The following is a 23,148-nucleotide window of genomic DNA, read 5'->3' as shown; positions in this document are numbered from 1 at the left end:
CTCATATAATCATGTCAAACCAATCCATGTAGCCACTGGACTCCCAAGTTTCATTTTAAAATCAAAACCATGGCCACCAAGGGCCTTTCAAATCCGTTTTAACCAATTATTCATTAATGCAATGTAATGAGTTCATATATAAGTTGAATTATACAATTATCCATGTTCAAAAATAAAATTTACAAAATAGGTTGGATTTAATGTCATTACCAAGCCAAAAAGTTATCAATTTAGGGAAACTCATGTTCCCGATTCCAATCCCCATTACAATGCACCCAATCAGTCTAAAAACTTTAAATTTAAAGCATAAATCATTAATTTAAATCATGAGAAGAGTAGTTCAAGTGATACCAATCAAAACCCCTTAACTCAATTTCAAACTCTTCAATCTAAAACACATAGATAATAATTAAATAAGGGTCAAAATGTAAAATTAAATTTTGGGAATAAGATATATCCCTAAAATGCATAAGAAGTTGAAGTCAATTCGAAGTTAGGAGCCCAGATGATGAATTCATTGTAAAACCTTGAATGTTCTTGGGTTTTGAGTTTGAGAAAGAAATAGAATGATTTAATCTTTAAAAACTGATGGGAATGGGGTTATTTTATGTTTAAAGGTTGTACAAGGGGTAAAAAACCAAAAGTCCCTCATCCCGGTGAAAAAAATAAAAACTACACAAAATTAAAATATCGGCATGGCACACCATTATCGCAGAGGGTAGCCTCGGCGCCATGCCAATATCACAGAGGTTAACCTCCGTGGAACACTAATATCGTGGACCCTCACTACCTTGGATCCTAAAATAACCTCAAACCCCTTCTAAAAATTCTAAAAACTTTTCCAAATTACCCTTTTAACATCCCTAAGCATAATTCAAGACAAAAATTGATATTACAAATGTGGAAGGGTAAAAAATAAAGTCATTAAAATTTTTGAGGGGCCTTACATTACCTCTCCCTTATGATCATTCATTCATGAATGAGGATTTAGGCTACTTTTAGCATGACATTAGCAAGAATGCACCAGAATCAAATGACAAATTTCAAAATACGACAACAGGGAAAGGAAACTCACACCTCAAGAACTCTCATCCAACTGGGGAACAAGAATGAATATTTGGCCTTTATATCTTCCTCGGCTTCCCATGTAGCTTCTTCCCCCTTTTTATTTCTCCAAAGGACTTTCACCGAAGCTATATCTCTCATCCTCAATCTACTAACTTTCTTATCCAATTGAAATACCTTGGGTTTTGGAACCTAAAAAAATTTCCTAGATTTCTGATTTTTAAACATCATACAACTAGGGGGTACTAGCCGTATGATGGGGTACAGTTGGTATAGTGTTTGTCGTATGTTAACCAATGATGGTTGGAGGGTTGGATTGGTTTCCAGTGTGGGTACGACTTGGGTAGGTATGAGTCGTATGGTGGGTGACGGTTCATATGGTTTGGTTTTTCCATCACTTAATCTAAAACTTGGTAACTTATCTTGGATCTGAATATGAGTTACTCACTATGAGTCATAAGATAGGGTAGGACTCATACCACTAACTCATATGGTGGAAAATGTCCAAATCCTCTTTGATTTCTATTCTGTGGTGGGTACGAGTCAAGGATAAAGATCGTGTGATCGTATACGACTTGGCTTGGATGGTCGTATATTGGAGAGTATTGGGTCCAATGGGAGTAATAAGGTATGAGTGGAGGGTACAAATTGTATGGTGGGTTACGACTGGTATGGGGTGGTCGTACCCTCCTGCGGGATTTTTATACAGTTTAATTGGGGAGAATCTGGGCATTTCCTCACTTAACCTCTTAAGGCTCCACAACTTATAACTATTTTGGGGTATCATTTACCCTAATATTATAATCTTAAACACTTAGAAACTCTCTCAAAATTTCTCTAAGGCTCTTTGGTAAAGAAAGGCTAGGTTTTTATTTAGAGGATCAATTTGGGGCTTGTACGGGTGATTTCTCTCCATCATCTTCATAATCTAAGGCAAGATACTTATCCCTCATTGTTAGTTCAAATTAAAGGTATATTTTATGAATTGTTTTCATGGCATAACTATTGCATGGTTTTGGGTTTTCAATCATATGTTGGAGGATTTTGGTTATAAATTCTTGGTTATGGTTTTCCTATCTTTTAATTATGAATTTACATGCTTTAATGGTATTTTGGACAATTGGTTTTTGAAACATTGTGCCCCCAACATGTTTACTAAAATGCATATGAGAATACTTTTACTATATTGTTGGACTTTTATGTAACTATTGCATGATATAACTTGGTAATGGAACCCTAAATGGAATAATTAGTTTAAATAGTTTAGAATAGTTAAATATTAAGGTTTGGTGGTCATGGTTATGGTTAGTTAAACATCCTTGTAGGGTACTAAGGAATTCCCCAAGCAAACTTAATAATACTACTTGTGGGGTATATGAGACTCCTCTAAGTCAACTTGATAATGGAACCTATGTAATCCCTTCTTCATAAAAAGGATGGATAAGGACTTTGATTATAAGCTATAGATAGTATGATGATACCACTACTTATAGCCTTGGTTAATAACAAATGGAATGGTGGTCTTGGTTATGTGCTAATGGTTTAATTGGGAAATAATAGTGGGGTGTGATAGCTAACCATGAATGTGTGAGTCCAATGGAAGGACACTAAAAACTTATTCTTACCGGCATGAGGATTTGGTCATGATGACCATATGGGGTACATGGGAATCCCCTAAGTTACAATCATATATATGTATTATGGAGAGCGAAGGGTACTTGGGAATCTCCTACTCCTATGGTATCTCCGGTTCGTACGGCTATATGCATCGGGGCTCGTTTAGGGGTTACACTTGACCCATATAGACCATGGGTGGATTATGACAGTTAAGCTACATATACCAAGTTAATGATTTTAAAGGCATGCTAAACCCGATTCCCTCTTTCTAGCATGGTTATATATATATATACATATATATATGTACTTATGGTTGTGAATACATATGGTTGGTTTAATTGGTTTTAAAGGTTGACATTACTTATCCTTATCTTATGTAATTTCTAGCATCCACCTACTAACCCGTCTTCAGGTGGCTGTATCCCCACGCAATGCAGGAACTGACCATTCTACTCTTCTTACTTAATGATCGGATTTAGGATCAACTATTGGATTAAAGTGGTGAGCTTCCATTCTTTGAAAGGCTCTATTTTATATCATGGATGTCTTTACATACTTTTTTTATTTCATAAACATTGATATTGGATATGGTTGAGGGCATGTCCCAATCGAATATTGTTTTTCTTTTGGTTAAAGGCTTTATGTAACTACTATGGGTTAAAATGCGATGTCGGTATTGATGTCAGCCTTAGTATTGGCATTGGTATTGGGGTTGATACCATTTGACTGAATTTATGATTGTTCCATCCTTTTATGTTATTTTATGGATAGGAACTTGGTTTTTATATTGGTTTGGTTATGGTTGTTGGTTGGTATTGGATGGTTGGACTTATTTGGGTTGGTCATGGTTATAAACCTATCCTAGATTCTAGAATTATAATAAATGCTATCTTTTTATACATTCAGAATTTATTTGACTTAGGGTATGCATATTTAGAGGTTAGGTTGGGTAATGGGGGTGGTCCTCGGTCTTGGTTGGACTTGGGATGCCGATTACGACAAGGTTCTAGTTCGGGTCATGTTAAGTTGGTATCAGAGCTTTAGGTTCATGGTCATCTGGGAGTCCATAAAACCGTGTCGAGTAAAGTCTCTTTTAAGGGTGTGTAGTGCATCACACTAATAAGGGATATGCTACAAGGCATTTATGAAATATTTCTCTTCTTTGTATTTTATTTTCAAGCTTCGGGTTTGAGCCCTGGAATTTTCTCTAATTCCATTTGTTCACTTTTTAGATCATGCCTCGACGATTTAAAGTTCATGGAAAATCCTCTGTCCTAACTGGGGATGATTTTGATGGGACATGATCTACTCAAGGGATCCATACTCGGTGTAGGGGTCTAGTCCCTGATATTTCTGGAGTTCCACCGGTTCCTTCTAGTCGTCCTCAAGCTAATATGATAAATGTTGAGTTTCATTAGTCGATTCATATGATTGCTCAGTTGGTAGCTTCTCAAGCTAAGTGTGGTGCATTTGGTATTGCATTGTCTGAGTCCACAAGGGTTGGCTAGTTCATGAAGTTGAGTCCTCTAACCTTTACTGGTGTTAAGGTAGAGAAAGATCTTCAGGGTTTTTTGGATGAGATGGAAATAATTTTTAGGATTATGTATGCCATGAATGTGAAACGGGTGGATTTTGCAGCTTATCAGCTCAAAGATGTTGCATACCAATGGTATGACTAATGGAATAGGTCAAGGGGTGATATTGAGGAATCAACCTTGTGGGACACTTTATCCAATACATTTATGAACTGCTTCTTTCCTCAGAAGTTGAGGGATGTAAAAGTAGAGGAGTTTGTTAATATGAAATAGGGGAAGATGTCAATCAAAGAGCATGCCTTGAAATTTCACCTATTGTGTAGGTATGCTTCAGAATTGGTGTCTGATGTGAAGGATAGGATAAGAAAGTTTGATTTAGGACTATCTTGAGATTTGATCCTTGACAGCAATACTTCATTGTTGATCAAGGGCATGGATATTTCTAGGTTGGTTGTTCATATGCAATAGGTGGAGAAAGAAAAAAGAAAGCAAGTTGAGGTAGTTGAACGATAGGGTAAGAGGTTCAGGTTCTCTGATCAAGGTGGTGGTTAATATTAAAGTGGTTAGATTGGTGGTAAGTGGCCAAATAAGAAGTGGAGGAGTTTTGGTTCCTTCTGTACAACTAGTGCTCCTTACCAAAGCAGTCGAATGATAGGCGTCAATAGGGTGGAAACAAATTTAGGGCACAAGGTGCCCAATCTCAGGCTAGTGGGGCAAGTTGGCTTCATCGTGCCCTCCTTACTAATTCTATGGTTGGTTACATTAGGGATTCTGTGATAAGGGGAGGGACATGTGATTCAAATATGGTCAACCAGGCCATATGCTTAGAAAATATCCAGTTGGTAAGGCTGATTCGGGAGAAAATAAGTTTTTGATCGCCTCTTCTTCTACTCTTGCACCAAAGGGTGCTGTTTCTACATATTTTTTTTGCTTCTAGTACTGGTACAGACCAGAATACGTTGTATTCTCTTACTACTCAACAGGAATTTGAGGCATTGCCTGATGTTGTAACTGGAACGTTACAACTTTTTCTTGGGATGTTTCTTGTTTACTTAATTTGGGGTCTACTTTATCTTATGTGACCTTATTTGTGGATGCGTATTTTGGTTTTGACTCCAAGGTTATTTAAGATCCTTTTTCTATTTCTACCCTGGTATGTGACTCTGTGGTTGCTAAAAGAGTTTATAGGGGCTATGTGGTATCTGTTGGTAGTAAGGATACTTTGGTGGATTTGTATGAATTAGATATGGTGTATTTGATATCATTCTGGGGATGTATTGGTTACATTCGTGCTACGGGCCCTTAGATCGTCAGATCCGTAAAGTTGTCTTTAAGTTCCCCGGTGAACCAGTTATTGAATGGAAGGGTGGTTCCTTAGTTCCCATGTGTAAGTTTATTTCATATCTTAGAGCTCGGGTTAATCTCTAAAGGGTGTCTCTATCATTTGGTCTGGATTAAAGATTCTAACTCAGAAGATCCTTCTTAGGATTCGGTTCTGGTGGTGAATGAGTTTCCTGAGGTCTTTTTGGATGATCTTCCTGGTGTTCCTCTGAATTGAGAGATTAAGTTTGGGATTGATTTGGTTCTAGACACTGGTTCAATATCCATTCCTCCTTATAGAATGGCTTTGACTGAGTTGAGGGAACTCAAGAAGCAACTTAAGGATCTCTTTGATAAGGGTTTCATTCGTCCTAGTCTGTCCCCTTGGGGTGCATCGGTATTATTCATACGTAAGAAGGATAGTTCCCTTCGGATGTGCATTGACTATCGACAGTTGAATAAGGTGATAGATAAAACCAAATATCCTCTTCCAAAGATAGATGACTTGTTTGATCAGTTGCAAGGTCCTAATTTCTTTTCTAAGATAGATCTTCAATCCGGGTATCATTAGCTTAAGATTAGTCAGGTGGATATCTCTAAGACAACCATTTTGAGTTCTTGGTGATGTCATTTGGTTTTACCAATGCCCGACGACATTTATGGATTTGATAAATAGGGTACTCCAGTAGTTTCTAGATCTTTTTGTCATTGTGTTCATTGATGACATCCTGGTATATTCCAATCACTTCTAGGTGGTGTTGTAGACATTGAAAGAGCAACGATTGTATGAAAAATTCTCCAAATATGAATTCTGGTTGAACGTTGTTACTTTTCTGTGTTATATTATTTCTAGTTAGGGGATTATGGTGGATCCATAAATGGTGGCGGTGGTTAAAAGGTGGCCTGGACCCATGACTCCAACTGTTATTCAGAGCTTTTTGGATTTGGCTGGGTATTATAGGAGGTTTGTGGAAAGTTTATCAGCGATAGCTGCCCACTGACTAAGTTGACTCAGAAGAAGGTATGATTCTCTTGGTTAGATGCTTGTGAAGGTAATTTCAAGAAGGATAAGGTAACTTCGGTGCTGGTTTTGACTTTTCTTGAAGGCAATAAGGGGTTTGTGGTTTACTGCGATGCGTCCTAGGTGGGACATGGTTGTGTGTTGATGTATCATGGTAAGTTTCTTGCCTATGCTTCTAGGCAGTTGAATGTGCATGAATAGAATTTCCTACTCATCATTTGAAGATGTTAGCCATGGTGTTTGCGTAGAAAATCTAGTGTCACTATTTATTTAGAGTTCACGTGGATATCTTTTCTGATCATAATAGTCTACAGTATGTGTTTACTCAGAAAGAGCTGAATCTTAGGCAGAGGAGATGGCTTGAGCTTCTCAAGGACTATGACATAAGTCTTTACTATTATCCAGGTAAGGCTAATATTGTTGCTGATGCTCTTAGCAGGTTATCCATGGAGAGTTTAGCTCTTGTGGATAAAGAGAGACGGGAGTTGTTGAAGGATATTCACCACTTGACTAATAATGAAGTTCACCTTTTGGACTCCAAGAATGGTAGTGTGATGGTGCAGGAAGTGGTTTTGTCATCTCTTGGTGCAGAGATCAAGGAGAAGCAAATGCTAGATCCTATCTTGATGAAAATCAAGGGTAATGTAGGTGGACAAAAGGTAATGGTATTTGAGATCAGTTTTGGTGGTACCTTGCGGTACCAAGGAAGGCTATGTGTTCCTGCCATTGATGGGTTGCGAGAAAGGGTATTGGCTGAGATACATGAATCGGACTATGTTTTTCATCTCGGTTTAACAAAAATGTATCATGATCTCAAGGAGATGTATTGGTGGAATGGTATGAAGAACGATATGGCTAATTTTGTGGCCAAGTGTTTAATGTGTCAACAAGTGAAAGTTAAGCACTTGAGGCCTAGTGGGTTATATCAGTATATGGATTTTCCAAAATGGAAATGGGAGGTTTTCAATAGAGATTTTGTTACCAGTCTTCCTTGATCTCGGAATCAATTTGATTCGATTTGGGTCATCATTGATAGGATGACAAAGTCGGCTCACTTCTTGCCAATGAGGACTAACTTTGCAGCTGAGGATTATGCAAGGGTGTATCTTTGTAAGATTGTGAAGCTGTATGGGGTACCGTTTTGATTATCGCTAATCATGGTATGCAGTTTTTATCCCACTTTTGGCAGTCGTTTCAGAAGGGGTTGGCTACTAAGATTTGTCTGAGTACCACTTTTCCCCCGTAGACAGATGGGCAAGCAGAAAGGACTATTCATCCATTAGAAAATATGCTTCATGCATGTATGATTGGTTATGGTGGTAGTTGGGCTGAGCTTCTATCTCTTGCAGAATTTCTTTCAATAATAGCTATCATTCTTGCATTAGAATGGCCCCTTTTGAGGCATTGCATCATAGGAGGTGTATCTCCTATTGGATGGTTCGAACTTGGTGAGGAAGGTAAAGCTGATTCAGGATAGGCTTAAGATTTCCCAAAGTCAACAAAAGTCCTATGTAGATTGGAGTCATAGGGACTTGGAGTTTAAGGTTTGGGATCGGGTGTTCCTAAAGGTATCTCCCATGAAGGAAATAATGCGGTTTGGGAAAAAAGAGAAGCTCAATCCCCGGTGTTGGTCCTTATGTAGTTTTGAGGAAGGTGGAAATATTGCATATGAATTGGAGTTACCTTCTAGTTTGAGCTCCATTCATCTTGTATTTCTTGTCTCTATGTTGAGAATATGTATTATTGATCCTTCTTCAGTTGTTTGACAGTTCCCAAGCACATACAAAAGTGTACATGGTCTACCAAGTAATATAGTGTCTTTAAAGAAAGCCTAGTATCAATCCCACAGAGACTTGTGTTAAACAACTATCCAGTTCTAGTTTAACAATTGAGATAAAGTAACCAAGAAATTTTTAGAACTGTAAACTAGAAGTAAACTAAGCTAATGCTGAAAAGTAATGTCTTTTGACAATCAATGGATAGAGATCTAAGGTTAAGGCTTATGAACAATCATACTACGCCATTGAAATTCATTTGTTAGATTGCTTATCTTGGTTGTTGATTCATAGGGTTTATCGCATGATCATGGTCTCTAGATCTCTAATCGTCTACCTATCATGGACATTACAACTACATCATTCAGCGGGAATGTAATAATCCAATTAGATGCATAAAGCTATCATCCTACATGTGAATCAAGCAAGGCTTCTAGGTACATACCTGTCCTAGTCGCTAATTCAAATTCCTTATTTCATAAAAGAATATGAACCTTACTTTATTCATCCCCATGTTCTATCTTTCTATTCCCTCTCCCGAGATCATAAGGTCGACAATGAATATATTCTAAGGACCATTAATCTTTAAAATAGTTAAAACAAGGATAAACAAGCAACCAAATATGATAAGCATTCAACAAACTTAATTCAAAATTAAAGCAATCATGATCTCGGCCTTAACCTCGAAAAAGGGGCGTTTAGCCGCTAATCGACATAACCATAATCAACATAATTGAATAGATATTATAATCCAATATAAAGCTAATTAAAGAGATATAAACCCTGAAATAAGTGCTGAGAAGCCCCTTTCCTAAGGAAAAGACATCCAAAAGTGATTAGAATAAGTTACAAAGTGTTCTAATGGGGAGACGTCCGAGGTGAATTGGATATAGTATGGGAATTCCGGACCATCACAGTGGATATATCATGTACTAAGGGGAGTGGGGAATTGTAAATAGTATGGGAAGAGCTCCGTGATGCGGCCAATTCGTGTCGGCTAACTAGAATGTGCCTCTTGACACCTAATTTCGTCTAAGTGTTTCTCCTTCCATCCCTTGCCTTGTGTTGTTGTTTCCACTCAATTTCCAGATTTTATTTCTTAAATATATCACCATAATCAAATCACCAAGCATCCTACATAATCAAACACCATGGATTAGAACTCAATACGTCAAAACAGCAAGAACAAGGAGCTAGAAACTCGAGCTAAGACTAGGCTTGTGCCCATTGATCTTTAACTTATTGTATCGACTCTTGTCTTGCTCCAATTACACTTTGAAAATTATGAACAAGTTATTACACATAATATTACATATTTGAACCATTATGAACTCATTTTATACCTTAGAATCCATCATGATAAACTAGAGCAATACCTAGCTCAAGCTAGTAAAACTAGTTTTCTCGCTTAAACTCTAATTGAACGATTTAAGTCCAAACTTGTTAGAAACACTTCTAAACATTTTAATTACATACTTGAACACTTAAATTCTTATTTATATCATCATTAACTCATTAATAACACAAATTTTCCTCAAAACAAGGCTAATAGGCTAGGATAATGATAATAAAGTCCATAAATACACCCAACATCACCACCCCACACTTAAAGCCTAGTTCATCCTCGAACAACTCTTTACTCTAAGCAGCATAAGCTGAGGAGACTCCACACTTCTACTACATGCAATACACTAAAGCTAGGAGAGGGGCTTCTCAGCACTTCTTAGGTCTATCAAAGAAGAGATTAGTCTACATATGAGGCTACTAAAGAAATGCTAAAGGCTCAATGGGGGTTAAATAGGATTATGCACAAGGGTAGGTAAAAAAGAAGGTATGAAACAAGGCTATCAAAGATATAACTATATCATCTCCTAAACAGATACTCTTTATATCACTTTGCATATACATCAGGCAAGTTCTAGACATCATATGCAACAAGGAATATATAAATAACCTTACATCACATATGGAACATGTTCAACTCAAGAAAGATCATTATAGAATCTCAACCAAACAACTATATGAATTCAATATTAATTCAACAAGAACATGGGACATAAACATGAGCCCAGGTGTCTAAAAAGTAGTAATTCACACAATCAACATGCTTTTACATTTGAAACCCACTTGCATCATGCAATAAAATATAGCACCAACAAGAATATCTCACTTACCGAAAACAAAAAATTAAACAAAAAATTTTAAATTTACCCTAAAAATGAGAATTTACCCACCCCACACTTAAAAATCTACTTTGTCCCCAAAGTATACTTTAAAAGTAGAGATAGAAATACTTCCTTAGGCTTCTAGGCCTTGCTAGTAGCATCTTTACACATTAAGGGGGTCTTGGGAACCCTAAACTTAGTCTTTGCCATACTCCTTAGCTCAGATTTCCGGTACTCAGACTTTACGTCAACCTATGACTCAACCAAAAAAAAAACTAGTAAAGTAAAAACTAAAAATAAAATATACCTTAACTTAACTTGGGTTGCCTCCCAAGAAGCACCTAATTTAGTGTCGCAACACGACCCATATCAACTTTTTTCTCCACCTCGAGGATATGAATTTCACCCCAACTTTACATCCATTTTCTTACCTTGCTCATAGGGTGAGTAATGGATGGTGCATGGTAAACCACTTGGCCTTGAAGTGAGGTGTGTTTTTATGTTGCTTATCTAGTGTAAAATCAAGAATATAGGATTCTTGTTCCTCATCATCACATTCTTCCACTATTTCAAATAATTCCACAGACAAGACATCATTTAAACATAATGTAGAAAAATGCTTTGAGCGAGGCCCAACCAATCCCACTTTAAAATTTACACTATCCACAATATCCTCACTTTTATTCACCTTCTCAATTTCAGTCTCAAGAGAAAGATGACAATTGAATGGATGCGATTCTTATGTTTGTTCCACAGATTGGCTAGGATCCTCCATTGATTTTCTCATCATCTATAGAGATGGTGGTGGTGGTATCTCCTTAACTTATTCAACAACATTATTTTCTGAGTACTCATACTTTCTTGAATTATCAGCAACTTTGTCTGTATCTGGTTGGGGAGTTAACTCTGTATCTATCTCCTTAGTTGTCTTTTGAGCATTTCCCTAAAATATGACTGTATTAGGATTATCTCCACACATATCTATAGAGTAATACGTATTTCCATAAACCACACAACAACTTGTGGTGTGCTGCACAGGTCGGAAACAAGTAGGTCCCTTTTAAATGCTTGCATCAAAATATGGAAAAAAAGCCTCGTCGTGGGGTCCTCTATAAAAATGAAAAGAATCATCATCCCTCGAAAGCTATCTATCCTAGACTGCCATGTTAAGAAGTGTGATAAAAAAATAAAATAAGCTAAGAAAAAATTAAAACAGACTAAACTATCTAAAATTCAATATAGAAAAACTAATAATAAGATAGTTTCCTATTTATAAGTCCACAAAAATGGCGCCATAAACTTGACAGCGCCTAAGCACACACACAAGTGTACGTGGTCTACCAAGTAATATAGTGGACTTAAAGAAAGTCGAGTATCGATCCCACAGAAACTTATGGTAAACAACTATCAAGTTCTAGTTTAACAATTGACATAACATAACCAAGAAAGTTTTAGAATTGTAAACTAAACTAATGCAGAAAAGTAATTACTTTTGACAATCATGGATAGAGATCCAAGGTTATGGCTTAAGAACAAACATACTACGCCATTGAAATTTATTCATTAGATTACTTATCTTGGTTGTTGATTTGTAGTGTTTATCGCATGATCATGGTCTCCGGACCTGTAATCATCTACCTAACTTGGACATTACAACTACATCATTAAGCAGGGATGTAATAAATCCAATTAGATGCATAAAGCTATCATCCTACAGGTGAATCAAGCAAGGCTTCAAGGTACATCCCAGTCCTAGTCGCTAATTCAAATTCCTTATTTCATAAAAGAATATGAATCTTACTTTATTCATCCCCATGTTCTATCTTCCTATTCCCCCTCTTGAGATCACAAGGTCGGCAATAAATATATTCTAAGGGAAATGAATCCTTAAAATAGTTAAAACAAAGATAAAAAAACAACCAAATATAATAATAAATTCAACAAATTTAATTCAAAATGAAAGCAACCATGATCTCAGCCTTAACCTCGGAAACAGGGTGTTTAATTGCTAATCGACATAACCATAATGAACATGATTGAATACATGTTATAATCTATTATAAATATAAATTAAAGAGATATAAACCCTAAAATAAGTGTTTAGCATCCCCTATCCTAAGTCAAAGACATCCAAAAGTGATTAGAATAAGTTATAAAGTGTTCTATTTATAGTTGAGGACTTCAACCGTGTATGGGGAGAGGTCCGCGGTGCATTGGATATAGTATGGGAAAACTAGACCATCGCAGTGGATATATCATATAATAAGGGGCATAGGGAATTGAAAATCTCATGGGAAGAGCTCTGCGACACAACCAATTCGCATTGGCTCACTGGAATGTGCCTCTTGATGCCTAATTTTGTCTAAGTGTTTCTCCTTCCATCCTGTGCCTTGTGGTTTTGTTTCCACTAAATTTACAGATTGTATTTCATCCATATATCACCATAATCAACTTAACAAGCATCCTACATAGTCAAAAACCATGTATTAGAGCTCAATACAATAAAACATCAAGAATAACAAGCTAGAAACTCGAGCTAAGAATAGACTTGCACCCGTTGATCTTTAACTTATTATATCGACTCTTGGCTTTCTCCAATTAAACTTTAAACATTATTAACAATTTTATCCACATAATATTACAGATTAAAACCATTATTAACTCATTTTACACCTTGTAATCCATCATGATAGAATAGAACAACACCTAGCTCAAGTTAGTAAAATTAGTTTTCTCGCCTAAACTCTAATTGAATGATTTAAGTCCAAAATTGTTTGAAAACACTTCTAAACATTATAATTACATAATTGAACACTTAAATTCTTATTTATATCATTATTCACTCATTAAGCATATATTGTCCTCAAAACAAGGCTAAATCGGCTGTGATAACGATACCAAAGTGCATAAATACACCTAACATCATTGTTACTTTAGAAGGATTGGGTATCTTAGATTCTTTATCTTATGAAGAGATCCCAGTTGATATCTTATATCGGTAGGTTTTTTTATTACAGACGAAGGATGTTTCCTTGATTAAGGTTCTATGGTAGAACCACAAGGTGGAAGAGACTACTTAGGGAGCGGAAGAGGACATAAAGTCCAAGTATCTATACTTGTTTTTTTCTATGGATATTCTTGCGGAAGGTAAGTGCTATTGATCACATCTTTGTTTTCTAACTTGGTTAAAGGCTCAACTGATGTTTGATAATAAAATGACTCATGTTTGTGCTTACCCTACCCATCATTTGGGGATGAATGATCCCAGTTGGGGAGACTAAAACACCATAGATTTTGGAACCTTAGAAAATTTCTTGGATTTTTTTTGGACATCATACAACTAAGGGGTAGTATTCGTATGATAGGGTACGGTTGGATAGTTATGGTCGTATACTAACCAGCATAGGTTGGTGGGTTGGATTAGTTTATATTATGGGTATGACTTAGGTGGGTACGAGTCATATAGTGGATGACGGTTCGTATGGTTTGGTTTTTCCATTACTTAATTTGAAACTTTGTAACTTAACTTAGATCTTAGTATGAATGGCTTACCATGAGCCATAAGATAGGGTATGACTCATACCATTGACTCTTATGGCGGAAAGTGTCCAAATTCTCTTTGATTTCCATTCTGTGATGGGTATGAGACAAGGGTACAGGTCATATAATCGGATACGACTTGGCTTGGATGGTCGTATGTTGGACAGTGTTAGGTCCAAGGGGATTCCTAGGGTACGAGTGGTGGCTACCACTCATATGGTGGGGTACGACTCGTATGGGGTGGTTGTACCCTTCTACGGGATTTGTATACTGCTTAAGTGGGGGTAATTTGGACATTTCCTAACTTAATATCTTAAGGACCCATGACTTATAGCTCTTTTGGGACATTATTTACCCTAATATTCTAATCTTAAACACTTAGAAACTCTCTTAAATTCTCCCTAAGGCTCTTGGGTAAAGAAAAGATAGGGTTTCATCTAGAGGATCAATTTGGTACTTGTACGAGTGATTTCTCTCCGTTATCTTTGTAATCTAAGGCAAGATACTTATCCCTTATTGTTATTTCCAACTAAAGGCATATTTTATGAATTGTTTACATGGCATAATTGTTACATGGTTTTTGGTTTTCTGTCATATGTTGGGGGTTTTGGTTATAAATGCTTGGTTATGGTTTCCCATGTTTTAATTATGGATTTAAATAATTTAATGGTGGTTTGGACATTTGGTTGTATGGGAATGGTTAATTGGTAATTGGGTTTTGTTTAGGAAACACTATGCCTCCAACATGTTTGATAAAATGTCTAGCAGAATACTTTTACTATATTGTAGGACTTTTAATGAAATATTGGATGATATAATTGGTAATGGAATCCTAAATGGCATAATTGGTTTAAATTGTTTGGAATGGTTAAATAGTAAGGTTTGGAGGTCATGGTTATGGATAATTAAATATTCTTGTGGGGTACAAGGGAATCCCCCAAGCAAACTTAATAATGAACAATTTGTGGGGTACACGGGACTCCCCCAAGTCGACTTGATAATGAAACCTATGGGTACAAGGGAATCCCTTCCTCTTAAAAAAGATGGCTAAGGACATTATTTGCAAGATATAGCCGATATGATGATATCACTACTTATAGACTTGGTTTATAACAAATGGAAAGGTGATCTCAATTATGTGGTAATGATTTTAATTGGGCAATAATGATAGGGTGTAATACCTAACCATAAATATATGAGTCCAATGGACGGACACTAGAAACTCATTTTTACCAGCATGAGAATTTATCCATGATGAACATATGGGGTACATGGAAATCCCCTAAGTTACAATAGTATATATGTATCTTGGAGAGAGAAGGGTACTTGGGAATTCCCTACTCCTATGGTATCTCTGGTTCGTACGGCTACACATATCGGGGACCGTTTAGGGGGTTGTACTGGACACATATAGCCAGTGGGTGGATTATGACGGTTAAGCTACACATACCTAGGTTAACGGTTTTAAAGGCATGCTAAACCTGGTTCCCTCTTTCCAGCATGGTTATATATATGTACGTAAGGTTGTGAATGCATATGTTTAGTTTACTTGGTTTTAAAGGTTGGCATTATTATATCCTTATCCTGAGTACTTGCTAGCATTCACTCACTAACCTATCTTCAGGTAGCTGTATTCCCATACGATAAAGGACCGACCATTCTACTTCTCCTGATTAGTGATTGGATTTGGGATCAGCTATTGGATTAAAGTGGTGAGCTTCCATACTTCAAAAGGCTCTATTTCATATCATGAATGTCTTTTAACACTTTGGTTATTTCATAGACATTGGTTTTGTCTATGGTTGGGGGCATGTCCCAACCGGATATTATTTTTCTTTCAGTTAGAAGCGTTGTAGAACTACTATAGGTTGAAATGGGTGGTGTCGATATTGGTGTTAACCTTAGTATTGGCATTGGTATTGGGGATGATACTATTTGACTAAATTTATGATTGTTCTATCCTTTTATCTTATGCTATAGATAGGAACTTGGTTTTTATATTTGTTTGGTTATGGTTGTTGGTTGGTATTGGATGGTTGGACTTATTTGGGTTGGTCATAGTTATAGACCTACCCCAGAGTCTAGAATTGTAATAAATGCTATTTTGTTATACGTTTGGAATTCATCCGACTTAGGGTATGTGTATTTGGAGGTTGGGTTGGGTAACAAGGATGGTCCCCAGTCCTGGTTGGACTTGGGATGCCAACTACGACACAGCCCTGGTTCGATTCGTGTCACCTATATTCAATCGGTATCTCCTCATATGACAAGAAATCCGTAGCACTAATATCCTCATCTGACACTATTAAGGAAGGATCACCCACACACTTTTTCAGCATAGACACATGGAAAATAAGGTGAATAAAAGCAAAACTTGCTGGTAACTCTAAGTGACATTCCCAATCCTTCTTATAACTTAATATAGACCAATGTAATGGGGACTGATCTTCCCCTTCTTCCAAAATATCTTGACTTCTTTCATAGAAGACACCTCCAAGAATACCCAATCACTTACTTCAAATTCCAACTCCCTTCACCTCATATCCGCATAAATTTTTTGGATACTTTATCTTTCTCTAATAACCTTCACCTTCTCTATGGCTTGATGAACCATGTCAAGGACAAACAACCTAGTCTTACCTATCTCTAACTACCCCATTAGAGACCCTCAACTCCTACCATAAAGATCCTTAAAAGGAGCCATCTAAATGCTGGAATGGTAACTATTATTATAGGCAAACTCAATAATAGGCAAATGATCCACTCAACTTTCCTTAAAATCAATCACATATGCCCTTATCAAATCCTCTAAAGTCTGAATAGTCTGCTCTGCTTGTCCATCTATTTGAGGGTGGAAGGTGGTGCTAAGGTTCACCTGAGTACCCAAACCTTTCTGAAATGAATGCCAGAAGTGAGAAGAAAACTGTGTACCTCATTCTTAAATGATGCACACAGGTGCTCCATGCAATTTGACTATTTCTTGAATGAATAACTTAGCATATTCCTCGCCTGAGTAGTTAGTCCTCACAGGCATGAAGTGAGTAGACTTAGTCATCCTATCCATAATGACCCAAATTAAGTCATATTAATTGCGAGACCGCGGAAGACCTATAATGAAATCTATCTTAATTATCTCTCACTTCCACACAGGCAACTCTATATCTTGGGATATACTACCCGACCTCAAGTGCTTAACCTGGACATGTTGACAAACCATACACTTAGCAACAAAATTTTCCACATCCCTCTTCATATTATTCCACACGTATATTTCTTTCAAATCATGGTACATCTTAGTCAAACTCGGATGAACTATATATTGAGACTTATGAGCCTCAGTCAGAATTTTTTCCCCTAACCCATTATCAAGAACACACAATCTTCCTTGATACCTCAGAATGCCATCTCCCTCAATCTCAAATTCCATAAACTTTTGCTAACCCACATCATCCTTAATCTAAGAAACAGACTCACAAATTAGCCATCTACAAATATCCTTCACCAATCCTTTTTTCTCCTCATCATATGAGATAAGCTTCTCATAAACAACATGCTAAGAGCATCAGCAAAAACATTAGCTTTACCTAGATAGTAGTAAAGGCTCATGTCGTAATTGTTAAGCAACTACCTAAGATTTAAATCTTCTTGATTAAACATATACTGCAAGCTCTTATAGTAATAATAAATATCCCATACACCCCATAAAGATAATGGCACTAAATCTTCAAAGAAAAAACCACCGCTGCTAACTCTAGGTCGTACATCAAATAATTCTTCTCATGAACCTTACGATGTTTGGAAGAATAGTCCATGAACTTACCATGCTGTATCAAAACACAACCCATTCCCATACGATATGCATCACAATACATAATAAACCCATCATTACCCTCGATTAGGGTCAACGCTAGAGTGAAAGTCACTTATTTTTTAACTTATCAAAACTACCCTCACAAGTATTTTACCACAAGAACTCAAACTTCTTCTGAGTGAGCTTTGTCAATGGAGAAACAATAGAAGAGAAACTTTCTACAAACCTCCTATAATACCCATCCAAAATCAAGAAGCTACAAATGTCAGTTGGAGTGGTGAGTTTAGGCCATTTCTTAACTGCCTTAACTTTCTATGGATCTACTTAGATCCCCTCACTAGTGTCACACCTAATTTTTCTCACAAAAAGACGGATTTGACGTGACCACTCTTTTTGGGATTGTTTGAAGGAGAGTGTAAAGAGTCTCCACCTAACGTGTTAAGGTGCATTACGGCACCATTCTAGGCAACTACGTACCTATTTTGTTGTTTATCCTTAGTTTGCCAGAGATTCGGGTAAGGGTTCAAATTACCTTAAAAGGAAGGTGTTAGGCACCTTTCGAGGTCCAAAGGTGGTTCTTGGCCAAATTCATATTTTACATGGGGATTCTATGTGATCAAATAAAAGTCTTTTGTTTTATTATTAACTTAAATATTGACTAAGTGATAAAGTAACAAATAAACAAACATGTTATTTTATTATTTTTAATCATTAACTAGGTGGTGATAAAGAAAAAATAACAAATAATGTAAAGTAGAGAAGCAAGGAGAAAGAAGAAAAAGTAATTTATAACAAAATATTTATTAATTTTAAAGACCTAAACCACCCCAAGTGACAAGAATGTAAAGTAAATGTAAAGAAAAGGAAGAAATCATCAAATTAAACAAAGAAATGTGTTGGTCTCATTCGCATCAGAACCCCAACTTGTTTAATCCTTATCCAACCCACTGGCTGAATTATTAAACAAATAGCAATGTCAAACTTGTGTAATGTCTCTGGAGATCATCACTTCCAAATGACTACCCGTCCTACCCTACCTAGGCTAGTTGTTAAGTGTAAAGGCGTTCTAATACAAAGATAAAACTAACATTTTAGAAATATGTATCGTCCCACCTATCATCCAAGAGGTAATGGATTTTGTTATTTTGGGTTTGTGCTCTAGGCTAAACAAAGATATGTTTTCCTAAAACTCAAAGCGCGTAACACACTGGACATCACTTATCACATAATGATCCCAAGTTAGCCTCTTGGTTGTTAAAGAGTGGATTAATGTGATTCACATGCAAAGATAAATAATTTATTTAGTTTTTGTTTTATTAACCCATAGGCATGATATCTAAGTGTTCAACAATTATTTATAACAATGTAGTAAGAATTCATGAGAATAAAGAAGACATGTCGAAGCAAGCAAGAGAACGTTAATTTAATGCCTGAAAGATTGTTAAACCTATGGCCATGGTATCTAGGTATTTATGTCAAATAATGTATTATGAATAAAAGCATGTCAAAGGTAAATATGTCTAAGAGTGATATCCCTTAATTATGCAAAGACGTGTTATAAATTAACGAAATGCAGAAAAGTCACTCAAACATGTCAAAAAATTATGTTAAACATGTCGAATTCAATTAATCATACTGGAAATTCAACCAATCCATCTGGAAATTTAATTAAAATGGATGGAAATTTGATTAATCCTGTTAAAAATTATATTAAACATGCTAGAAATTAAATTAAACACGCTTTGATCTAATGTTAATATGCCAAAAATGTATTAACAGGTTAGGATTTAATTTAATATGATTAATATGCTGAAAATATGTTAACATGCTTGAATCTAATTTAATATGCTTATATGGAAAATAGATAAATAATGTCAATTTAAGTTTCTAAGAGAATTTAGTAAGTCGTAGATTAAGCGTCTAAACGACTCGTATGTTAACAAGTCCTAGGATTATGTGCCAAAATGATTCAGATAGCACGTAACAAATATAAAATCTAGGTTGTGCCTATCTACACTATTCATAGAGCATGTAACTCCCTGCCCCCCGAGCAGTCCCACCAAAATTTATTACATCAAAATAAAGTTTGTACAAGACTATTACAGGTTGTAAATAATAACAATACAATAAAAAAATCTAAAAGAATAAGCCACCCTCCTTAATTCCCAAGGAAAATCTTTCGACTTCAAAACACCACTTAATACCTGTCAATACGAGCAAAAGAGCAGGGAAAACACAAAGGGAATACTAGAACATACCAACACGTAGTAGACAAGCATGACATAATTATGTCCTATAGACATGCTTTCCATGTTTTCATGGCATGATATTATCAACACACACAATGAATAAAAATATTACATCGATTTGGGAACTTACCAGTGAGCAGCAGTAAAAGAGATAACAAGAATAATAAAGCCAAGCACTTGTAACAGAGAAATATGCAAGATGTTTTTAGCGAGCCTCGAAGAAAAATCAAAGAAACTTTAAAGAAATAGAATTTCTTTGTATTAAAAATAGCTAGTAGTCTTTTCTTTTCTTATGGAAAATGTTTTTCATTTTTCAAGAACTGTCCCCTAATGAAACAAAAGGTTTTTTTATATAGTAGAGGGGTATTGTTGCATAAAATGAAAGAATATATTAAAAAAAATTATAATTTCAGGAATTAAAGGGGAGAAGAAATACGTCAAGAATTAATTAGGGAGTTATTTCCTTAAATAAATACATCCACATCAATTAAAATAAGCACAACTCCTATTTACCATAAAAAAGATCAGAATATGTGATTTGAAGAATAAATCGAGACGTATCAATCAAGCTGTAAAAAAAGGAATACAATGGATATTTCCTTGCAGAATTAAAGCAGTTAATGCAGAATAAGGATAGTTCACCAAAAATAGGAGCAACTAATTACTTGAAATCAAATCTACATGCTTAATTTGCGGCATCATAGTATACTAGAAGGTCAATCAACCAAATTCAAATTTCAGAATCAAAGTTATGAGAGTAGGCGATGGAATTATAGGTATAAGGGAAATCAACCAAGGACACAAATATTCATCCATAAACAGGAATAACAGATTGTCGTATAGTCCATAATTAATTGTTATCACCAAAAATTAGAAAGGTCGCTAGTCCAAATTTCAATGAAATAAAAAATTTCAAGCAACGTGGTTCAGATAATCCCAAATAAAACATGAATTTCACAACTAAGGTAAATGAAAAACAAGCACAGTAAAACAAATAAATATATTCAAAGATTAACAAAATAACTTCAAAATGACATATATTTCATTCCTCTTTTGGAAGATTGATTAGGCCCCTCATTTTTGGTTTCAGATTTGAGTTCTACCACATGCTATTAGTGATGTCTCACGGGTCATCATATCCAATGGGAAAACATCGATGAAGAACACAGGGCGCCACCGATTCATCTAATTATCGAAGCTGGTAGTGGTGGTATGCTTGATGTCGAGTGATGGATGAATGAATGGGGGTGGTGGATGATTGGTTGCGGCGGCACTGGGATCACATCACGGCTTCTCACTGGTAGCTTAATAACGTTGATGGTGGCATGGCAGATTTGGGCAACGGGGAACGGATTGCTCGGGTGGCGATTTATGGTTATTGTTGGTTAGATGACAAAGAGGAAGTGATGATGATAACGAATGAAGGGATGGGTTCACTGTGATGGACACCGGCGAAGGTAGCGGTAGTAGTGGTTTACGTGATTTTAGAGAAAAGATAAAGAAAGAGGAGAGGTAGAGAGAGAGAGAGACTATAGCGGCTAATTTGGGAATAGGTTTTGGCTTTGAGAATCTTAAGTTTAAAAGGAAAGAATAGGATTTTTTTATCTCAGTCGTCAGATCAGTTTTTGATTGACAGTTGAGATTTAAAGGTTGAGAATTTGATTGAGATTTGACTAAAATTTAAAAATTGAATCACAGATTGGCTATAATATAATAAATTGGCTAAACTTGTAATGACTTGGATAAAAATTGGGCCAAAAGATAAATAAATTAGGCAAAGTTATTTTAATTTGGGTTGTTATTTTAATAATAGTAGGGATGATAATAATAATAAAAAAAAATATTATAATAAAAATGACAATGTATTTGAAAATTGTGATTGCATAAAAATGATAAAATAATTTGTAAGTAAATAAAAAAATATTTTGTAGGTAATTTTTAAAAATCATGAATGTTACACGTAGTCTTTTTTGACATTAAAATAATACATAAAAGATTGATGTTTGAAAACTAATAAACTTTAAAAAAGAATAACAGTCTGGGGGAGGCGTCGGGAGGTCAAAATTGGGTGTCAACAACTAGCTTTTCATTGCTTGGGAATGATAAAAGAATTGTCAAGTAACAAAAGTTGACATAGTAGCCAATTTTGTCCAACTGAGAAGAGGGCTTGTTAAAATTAAAGGACCATGAGGTGTTTTTAAAAGTAGTGTGGTCGAGACTTTGGTTTCAAGTTGCCTACATATCCTTGATTTTACGAGAATCAGGTCGTGTGTAGTTCTAAATTTTGGAATGAACAATATTTCTAAAGAGTGCAAATGATAAAGGCTGGGGCGTTAACAATGCTATCATGGGTCAGTGAGATGGTAATGGATATGATTTGAAATAATCATGTATGGAGAAGTTTGAAAATATTGAGGTAGGTGAGTTTCTGGATGAGTTTACGTGATGGATGAATAGATAGGGTGATATTTTGAAAAACAGGAACAAAAATTATCCCTGTTTGTTATTCCTTCTCTGTTATTTGCATATTTTACCATATACTGGATAACAAATGTTAGGGAATGTAAAAAGATGAATAATTGATAAACATAAAGTGAATGTAGAAATAAAAAAAGCATATCTGTTGTATCGTGGGATCAAATTTTTGGCTTCTAGATGTAGTATGGAATCGTGCGCTCAGCTTCTAGGCTTCTTGATGTACTATGGAATTGTAGGATCAGCTATTTGGCTTCTTATTATGGGATCAACTTTTAGGCTTCTCGATGCACTGTGGAATTATGGGATCAGCTGTTTGGCTTCTCATCATGGGATCAACTTTTGAGCTTTTTGATACACTGTGAAATTATGGGATCAGCTGTCTCGTTTTTCATCGTGGGATTAACTTTTGAGCTTCTTGATGCATTGTGAAATCATGGGATCAGCTGTATGGCTTCTCATTATGCAACTTTTGAGCTTGTCGATGAATTATGGAATTATGGGATTAACTGTCTCGCTTCTCATCATTGGATCAGCTTTTGAGATTCTCGATGCATTATAAAATCATGGGATTA

The sequence above is a fragment of the Capsicum annuum genome, chromosome 7 (assembly GCF_002878395.1).
Source record: "Capsicum annuum cultivar UCD-10X-F1 chromosome 7, UCD10Xv1.1, whole genome shotgun sequence".
Classification (NCBI taxonomy): domain Eukaryota; kingdom Viridiplantae; phylum Streptophyta; class Magnoliopsida; order Solanales; family Solanaceae; genus Capsicum; species Capsicum annuum.
The sequence above is the reverse complement of the archived record's forward strand: the minus strand, read 5'-3'. Positions refer to the sequence as shown.